General features: G+C 51.3%; 4 non-coding genes across 4 annotated transcripts; all 4 read right to left on the reverse strand.

The window, feature by feature from the left end:
• Window positions 1-1,822: 1,822 nt before the first annotated feature.
• trnap-agg (transfer RNA proline (anticodon AGG)) lies at window positions 1,823-1,894 on the reverse strand. The gene has a single exon. It is a non-coding gene; the product is annotated as a tRNA-Pro (tRNA).
• Window positions 1,895-2,993: 1,099 nt separating this feature from the next.
• trnap-ugg (transfer RNA proline (anticodon UGG)) lies at window positions 2,994-3,065 on the reverse strand. The gene has a single exon. It is a non-coding gene; the product is annotated as a tRNA-Pro (tRNA).
• A 3,429-nt stretch (window positions 3,066-6,494) lies between these two features.
• trnap-agg (transfer RNA proline (anticodon AGG)) lies at window positions 6,495-6,566 on the reverse strand. The gene has a single exon. It is a non-coding gene; the product is annotated as a tRNA-Pro (tRNA).
• A 1,671-nt stretch (window positions 6,567-8,237) lies between these two features.
• Window positions 8,238-8,309, reverse strand: trnap-agg (transfer RNA proline (anticodon AGG)). The gene has a single exon. It is a non-coding gene; the product is annotated as a tRNA-Pro (tRNA).
• Window positions 8,310-8,610: the final 301 nt, after the last annotated feature.

An 8,610-nucleotide genomic window follows, 5' to 3' on the forward strand; every position in this document is an offset into this window, starting at 1 on the left:
TGTGCAGAGGAGCCCAGAAGCCAGCCTTCAAGAGCAAACGAACAAACACTTCGGTGACTGCAAAGTGGGGCCAAGTGGGCTCGTCCTGGAGTTGAACCCAGGGCCTCTCACAACCTCAGCAAGAATCATACCCCTAGACCAACGAGCCAAGTTAACGGAGCGTGTCGCAGTTTCTGCTGGGCAAGCGCGTAACTGCTTTGGGGCAGACCGGGAGACCTACGCTCACTGACTGATAGCATGGACTGTAGCGCTGACGTGTCTTTCCAGAATGGTAACGCCATCCCCAGTGAGACAGCACTGAGAGCATGGTTCAGCAGGCCCGCAAACAACTGAAAAGAATGCCTCTCCTTTGGTGCAGCTCAGGAGTACACGTTCAGCAAAGGTCTCCATAACAAGCCGGCAAACCACATTTCGTCATCCTCCTCCTCAACAACACACTACATGTCCTCCACCTCCTCAACAACAACAACGAACTTGTAAAATACACATTTTCTTTAAAGAAAACAAAACACACAGATGACAGTCTGATTTCCCATCAGCTACACAGCCAACAGTATCTGAGGTTGAAAGACCTCCCTGGTGCAGAGGAGCCCAGAAGCCAAGCATCGAGAGAGAACAAACGAATGCTTCAGAGAATGCTAAGCAGTGCCAAGCGGGCTCGTCCAGGAGTTGAACCCGGGACCTCTCGCACCCTAAGCGAGAATCATACCCCTAGACCAACGAGCCAAGTTAACGGAGCGTGTCGCAGTTTCTGCTGGGCAAGCGCGTAACTGCTTTGGGGCAGACCGGGAGACCTACGCTCACTGACTGATAGCATGGACTGTAGCGCTGACGTATCTTTCCAGAATGGTAACGCCATCCCCAGTGAGACAGCACTGAGAGCATGGTTCAGCAGGCCCGCAAACAACTGAAAAGAATGCCTCTCCTTTGGTGCAGCTCAGGAGTACACGTTCAGCAAAGGTCTCCATAACAAGCCGGCAAACCACATTTCGTCCTCCTCCTCCTCAACAACACACTACATGTCCTCCTCCTCCTCCTCAACAACAACAACAACAACAACGAACTTGTAAAAAACACATTTTCTTTAAAGAAAACAAAACACACAGATGACAGTCTGATTTCCCATCAGCTATACAGGCAACAGTATCTGAGGTCGATAGCCCTCCCTTGTGCAGAGGAGCCCAGAAGCCAGCCTTCAAGAGCAAACGAACAAACACTTCGGTGACTGCAAAGTGGGGCCAAGTGGGCTCGTCCTGGAGTTGAACCCAGGGCCTCTAACACCCTCAGCAAGAATCATACCCCTAGACCAACGAGCCAAGTTAACGGAGGGTGTCGCAGTTTCTGCTGGGCAAGCGCGTAACTGCTTTGGGGCAGACCGGGAGACCTACGCTCACTGACTGATAGCATGGACTGTAGCGCTGAAGTGTCTTTCCAGAACGGTAACCGTATCCCCAGTGAGACAGCACTGAGAGCATGGTTCAGCAGGCCCGCAAACAACTGAAAAGAATGCCTCTCCTTTGGTGCAGCTCAGGAGTACACGTTCAGCAAAGGTCTCCATAACAAGCCGGCAAACCACATTTCGTCCTCCTCCTCCTCAACAACACACTACATGTCCTCCTCCTCCTCAACAACAACAACGAACTTGTAAAATACACATTTTCTTTAAAGAAAACAAAACACACAGATGACAGTCTGATTTCCCATCAGCTACACAGCCAACAGTATCTGAGGTTGAAAGACCTCCCTGGTGCAGAGGAGCCCAGAAGCCAAGCATCGAGAGAGAACAAACGAATGCTTCAGAGAATGCAAAGCAGAGCCAAGCGGGCTCGTCCGGGAGTTGAACCCGGGACCTCTCGCACCCTAAGCGAGAATCATACCCCTAGACCAACGAGCCAAGTTAACGGAGCGTGTCGCAGTTTCTGCTGGGCAAGCGCGTAACTGCTTTGGGGCAGACCGGGAGACCTACGCTCACTGACTGATAGCATGGACTGTAGCGCTGACGTATCTTTCCAGAATGGTAACGCCATCCCCAGTGAGACAGCACTGAGAGCATGGTTCAGCAGGCCCGCAAACAACTGAAAAGAATGCCTCTCCTTTGGTGCAGCTCAGGAGTACACGTTCAGCAAAGGTCTCCATAACAAGCCGGCAAACCACATTTCGTCCTCCTCCTCCTCAACAACACACTACATGTCCTCCTCCTCCTCCTCAACAACAACAACAACAACAACGAACTTGTAAAAAACACATTTTCTTTAAAGAAAACAAAACACACAGATGACAGTCTGATTTCCCATCAGCTATACAGGCAACAGTATCTGAGGTCGATAGCCCTCCCTTGTGCAGAGGAGCCCAGAAGCCAGCCTTCAAGAGCAAACGAACAAACACTTCGGTGACTGCAAAGTGGGGCCAAGTGGGCTCGTCCTGGAGTTGAACCCAGGGCCTCTAACACCCTCAGCAAGAATCATACCCCTAGACCAACGAGCCAAGTTAACGGAGGGTGTCGCAGTTTCTGCTGGGCAAGCGCGTAACTGCTTTGGGGCAGACCGGGAGACCTACGCTCACTGACTGATAGCATGGACTGTAGCGCTGAAGTGTCTTTCCAGAACGGTAACCGTATCCCCAGTGAGACAGCACTGAGAGCATGGTTCAGCAGGCCCGCAAACAACTGAAAAGAATGCCTCTCCTTTGGTGCAGCTCAGGAGTACACGTTCAGCAAAGGTCTCCTTAACAAGCCGGCAAACCACATTTCGTCCTCCTCCTCCTCAACAACACACTACATGTCCTCCTCCTCCTCAACAACAACAACAACGAACTTGTAAAATACACATTTTCTTTAAAGAAAACAAAACACACAGATGACAGTCTGATTTCCCATCAGCTACACAGCCAACAGTATCTGAGGTTGAAAGACCTCCCTGGTGCAGAGGAGCCCAGAAGCCAAGCATCGAGAGAGAACAAACGAATGCTTCAGAGAATGCAAAGCAGAGCCAAGCGGGCTCGTCCGGGAGTTGGACCCGGGACCTCTCGCACCCAAAGCGAGAATCATACCCCTAGACCAACGAGCCAAGTTATCTGACAGTGTCACAGTTTCTGCTGGGCAAGCGCGTAACTGCTTTGGGGCAGACCGGGAGACCTACGCTCACTGACTGATAGCATGGACTGTAGCGCTGACGTGTCTTTCCAGAATGGTAACGCCATCCCCAGTGAGACAGCACTGAGAGCATGGTTCAGCAGGCCCGCAAACAACTGAAAAGAATGCCTCTCCTTTGGTGCAGCTCAGGAGTACACGTTCAGCAAAGGTCTCCATAACAAGCCGGCAAACCACATTTCGTCCTCCTCCTCCTCAACAACACACTACATGTCCTCCACCTCCTCCTCAACAACAACAACAACAACAACAACGAACTTGTAAAAAACACATTTTCTTTAAAGAAAACAAAACACACAGATGACAGTCTGATTTCCCATCAGCTATACGGGCAACAGTATCTGAGGTCGATAGCCCTCCCTTGTGCAGAGGAGCCCAGAAGCCAGCCTTCAAGAGCAAACGAACAAACACTTCGGTGACTGCAAAGTGGGGCCAAGTGGGCTCGTCCTGGAGTTGAACCCAGGGCCTCTCACACCCTCAGCAAGAATCATACCCCTAGACCAACGAGCCAAGTTAACGGAGGGTGTCGCAGTTTCTGCTGGGCAAGCGCGTAACTGCTTTCGGGCAGACCGGGAGACCTACGCTCACTGACTGATAGCATGGACTGTAGCGCTGAAGTGTCTTTCCAGAACGGTAACCGTATCCCCAGTGAGACAGCACTGAGAGCATGGTTCAGCAGGCCCGCAAACAACTGAAAAGAATGCCTCTCCTTTGGTGCAGCTCAGGAGTACACGTTCAGCAAAGGTCTCCATAACAAGCCGGCAAACCACATTTCGTCCTCCTCCTCCTCAACAACACACTACATGTCCTCCTCCTCCTCCTCAACAACAACAACAACAACGAACTTGTAAAAAACACATTTTCTTTAAAGAAAACAAAACACACAGATGACAGTCTGATTTCCCATCAGCTATACAGGCAACAGTATCTGAGGTCGATAGCCCTCCCTTGTGCAGAGGAGCCCAGAAGCCAGCCTTCAAGAGCAAACGAACAAACACTTCGGTGACTGCAAAGTGGGGCCAAGTGGGCTCGTCCTGGAGTTGAACCCAGGGCCTCTCACACCCTCAGCAAGAATCATACCCCTAGACCAACGAGCCAAGTTAACGGAGGGTGTCGCAGTTTCTGCTGGGCAAGCGCGTAACTGCTTTGGGGCAGACCGGGAGACCTACGCTCACTGACTGATAGCATGGACTGTAGCGCTGACGTGTCTTTCCAGAATGGTAACGCCATCCCCAGTGAGACAGCACTGAGAGCATGGTTCAGCAGGCCCGCAAACAACTGAAAAGAATGCCTCTCCTTTGGTGCAGCTCAGGAGTACACGTTCAGCAAAGGTCTCCATAACAAGCCGGCAAACCACATTTCGTCCTCCTCCTCCTCAACAACACACTACATGTCCTCCTCCTCCTCAACAACAACAACGAACTTGTAAAATACACATTTTCTTTAAAGAAAACAAAACACACAGATGACAGTCTGATTTCCCATCAGCTACACAGCCAACAGTATCTGAGGTTGAAAGACCTCCCTGGTGCAGAGGAGCCCAGAAGCCAGCCTTCAAGAGCAAACGAACAAACACTTCGGTAACTGCAAAGTGGGGCCAAGTGGGCTCGTCCTGGAGTTGAACCCAGGGCCTCTCACACCCTCAGCAAGAATCATACCCCTAGACCAACGAGCCAAGTTAACGGAGGGTGTCGCAGTTTCTGCTGGGCAAGCGCGTAACTGCTTTGGGGCAGACCGGGAGACCTACGCTCACTGACTGATAGCATGGACTGTAGCGCTGACGTGTCTTTCCAGAACGGTAACCGTATCCCCAGTGAGACAGCACTGAGAGCATGGTTCAGCAGGCCCGCAAACAACTGAAAAGAATGCCTCTCCTTTGGTGCAGCTCAGGAGTACACGTTCAGCAAAGGTCTCCATAACAAGCCGGCAAACCACATTTCGTCCTCCTCCTCCTCAACAACACACTACATGTCCTCCTCCTCCTCAACAACAACAACGAACTTGTAAAATACACATTTTCTTTAAAGAAAACAAAACACACAGATGACAGTCTGATTTCCCATCAGCTACACAGCCAACAGTATCTGAGGTTGAAAGACCTCCCTGGTGCAGAGGAGCCCAGAAGCCAGCCTTCAAGAGCAAACGAACAAACACTTCGGTGACTGCAAAGTGGGGCCAAGTGGGCTCGTCCTGGAGTTGAACCCAGGGCCTCTCACACCCTCAGCAAGAATCATACCCCTAGACCAACGAGCCAAGTTAACGGAGGGTGTCGCAGTTTCTGCTGGGCAAGCGCGTAACTGCTTTGGGGCAGACCGGGAGACCTACGCTCACTGACTGATAGCATGGACTGTAGCGCTGAAGTGTCTTTCCAGAACGGTAACCGTATCCCCAGTGAGACAGCACTGAGAGCATGGTTCAGCAGGCCCGCAAACAACTGAAAAGAATGCCTCTCCTTTGGTGCAGCTCAGGAGTACACGTTCAGCAATGGTCTCCATAACAAGCCGGCAAACCACATTTCGTCCTCCTCCTCCTCAACAACACACTACATGTCCTCCTCCTCCTCCTCAACAACAACAACAACAACGAACTTGTAAAAAACACATTTTCTTTAAAGAAAACAAAACACACAGATGACAGTCTGATTTCCCACCAGCTTTACAGGCAACAGTATCTGAGGTCGATAGCCCTCCCTTGTGCAGAGGAGCCCAGAAGCCAGCCTTCAAGAGCAAACGAACAAACACTTCGGTGACTGCAAAGTGGGGCCAAGTGGGCTCGTCCTGGACTTGAACCCAGGGCGTCTCACACCCTCAGCAAGAATCATACCCCTAGACCAACGAGCCAAGTTAACGAAGGGTGTCGCAGTTTCTGCTGGGCAAGCGCGTAACTGCTTTGGGGCAGACCGGGAGACCTACGCTCACTGACTGATAGCATGGACTGTAGCGCTGACGTGTCTTTCCAGAATGGTAACGCCATCCCCAGTGAGACAGCACTGAGAGCATGGTTCAGCAGGCCCGCAAACAACTGAAAAGAATGCCTCTCCTTTGGTGCAGCTCAGGAGTACACGTTCAGCAAAGGTCTCCATAACAAGCCGGCAAACCACATTTCGTCCTCCTCCTCCTCAACAACACACTACATGTCCTCCTCCTCCTCAACAACAACAACGAACTTGTAAAATACACATTTTCTTTAAAGAAAACAAAACACACAGATGACAGTCTGATTTCCCATCAGCTACACAGCCAACAGTATCTGAGGTTGAAAGACCTCCCTGGTGCAGAGGAGCCCAGAAGCCAAGCATCGAGAGAGAGCAAACGAATGCTTCAGAGAATGCAAAGCAGTGCCAAGCGGGCTCGTCCGGGAGTTGAACCCAGGACCTCTCGCACCCTAAGCGAGAATCATACCCCTAGACCAACGAGCCAAGTTAACGGAGCGTGTCGCAGTTTCTGCTGGGCAAGCGCGTAACTGCTTTGGGGCAGACCGGGAGACCTACGCTCACTGACTGATAGCATGGACTGTAGCGCTGACGTATCTTTCCAGAATGGTAACGCCATCCCCAGTGAGACAGCACTGAGAGCATGGTTCAGCAGGCCCGCAAACAACTGAAAAGAATGCCTCTCCTTTGGTGCAGCTCAGGAGTACACGTTCAGCAAAGGTCTCCATAACAAGCCGGCAAACCACATTTCGTCCTCCTCCTCCTCAACAACACACTACATGTCCTCCTCCTCCTCAACAACAACAACGAACTTGTAAAATACACATTTTCTTTAAAGAAAACAAAACACACAGATGACAGTCTGATTTCCCATCAGCTACACAGCCAACAGTATCTGAGGTTGAAAGACCTCCCTGGTGCAGAGGAGCCCAGAAGCCAGCCTTCAAGAGCAAACGAACAAACACTTCGGTGACTGCAAAGTGGGGCCAAGTGGGCTCGTCCTGGAGTTGAACCCAGGGCCTCTCACACCCTCAGCAAGAATCATACCCCTAGACCAACGAGCCAAGTTAACGGAGGGTGTCGCAGTTTCTGCTGGGCAAGCGCGTAACTGCTTTGGGGCAGACCGGGAGACCTACGCTCACTGACTGATAGCATGGACTGTAGCGCTGAAGTGTCTTTCCAGAACGGTAACCGTATCCCCAGTGAGACAGCACTGAGAGCATGGTTCAGCAGGCCCGCAAACAACTGAAAAGAATGCCTCTCCTTTGGTGCAGCTCAGGAGTACACGTTCAGCAAAGGTCTCCATAACAAGCCGGCAAACCACATTTCGTCCTCCTCCTCCTCAACAACACACTACATGTCCTCCTCCTCCTCCTCAACAACAACAACAACAACGAACTTGTAAAAAACACATTTTCTTTAAAGAAAACAAAACACACAGATGACAGTCTGATTTCCCACCAGCTTTACAGGCAACAGTATCTGAGGTCGATAGCCCTCCCTTGTGCAGAGGAGCCCAGAAGCCAGCCTTCAAGAGCAAACGAACAAACACTTCGGTGACTGCAAAGTGGGGCCAAGTGGGCTCGTCCTGGAGTTGAACCCAGGGCGTCTCACACCCTCAGCAAGAATCATACCCCTAGACCAACGAGCCAAGTTAACGAAGGGTGTCGCAGTTTCTGCTGGGCAAGCGCGTAACTGCTTTGGGGCAGACCGGGAGACCTACGCTCACTGACTGATAGCATGGACTGTAGCGCTGACGTGTCTTTCCAGAATGGTAACGCCATCCCCAGTGAGACAGCACTGAGAGCATGGTTCAGCAGGCCCGCAAACAACTGAAAAGAATGCCTCTCCTTTGGTGCAGCTCAGGAGTACACGTTCAGCAAAGGTCTCCATAACAAGCCGGCAAACCACATTTCGTCCTCCTCCTCCTCAACAACACACTACATGTCCTCCTCCTCCTCAACAACAACAACGAACTTGTAAAATACACATTTTCTTTAAAGAAAACAAAACACACAGATGACAGTCTGATTTCCCATCAGCTACACAGCCAACAGTATCTGAGGTTGAAAGACCTCCCTGGTGCAGAGGAGCCCAGAAGCCAAGCATCGAGAGAGAGCAAACGAATGCTTCAGAGAATGCAAAGCAGTGCCAAGCGGGCTCGTCCGGGAGTTGAACCCAGGACCTCTCGCACCCTAAGCGAGAATCATACCCCTAGACCAACGAGCCAAGTTAACGGAGCGTGTCGCAGTTTCTGCTGGGCAAGCGCGTAACTGCTTTGGGGCAGACCGGGAGACCTACGCTCACTGACTGATAGCATGGACTGTAGCGCTGACGTATCTTTCCAGAATGGTAACGCCATCCCCAGTGAGACAGCACTGAGAGCATGGTTCAGCAGGCCCGCAAACAACTGAAAAGAATGCCTCTCCTTTGGTGCAGCTCAGGAGTACACGTTCAGCAAAGGTCTCCATAACAAGCCGGCAAACCACATTTCGTCCTCCTCCTCCTCAACAACACACTACATGTCCTC

Source organism: Amia ocellicauda, chromosome 2 (genome assembly GCF_036373705.1).
Source record: "Amia ocellicauda isolate fAmiCal2 chromosome 2, fAmiCal2.hap1, whole genome shotgun sequence".
Lineage (NCBI taxonomy): Eukaryota > Metazoa > Chordata > Actinopteri > Amiiformes > Amiidae > Amia > Amia ocellicauda.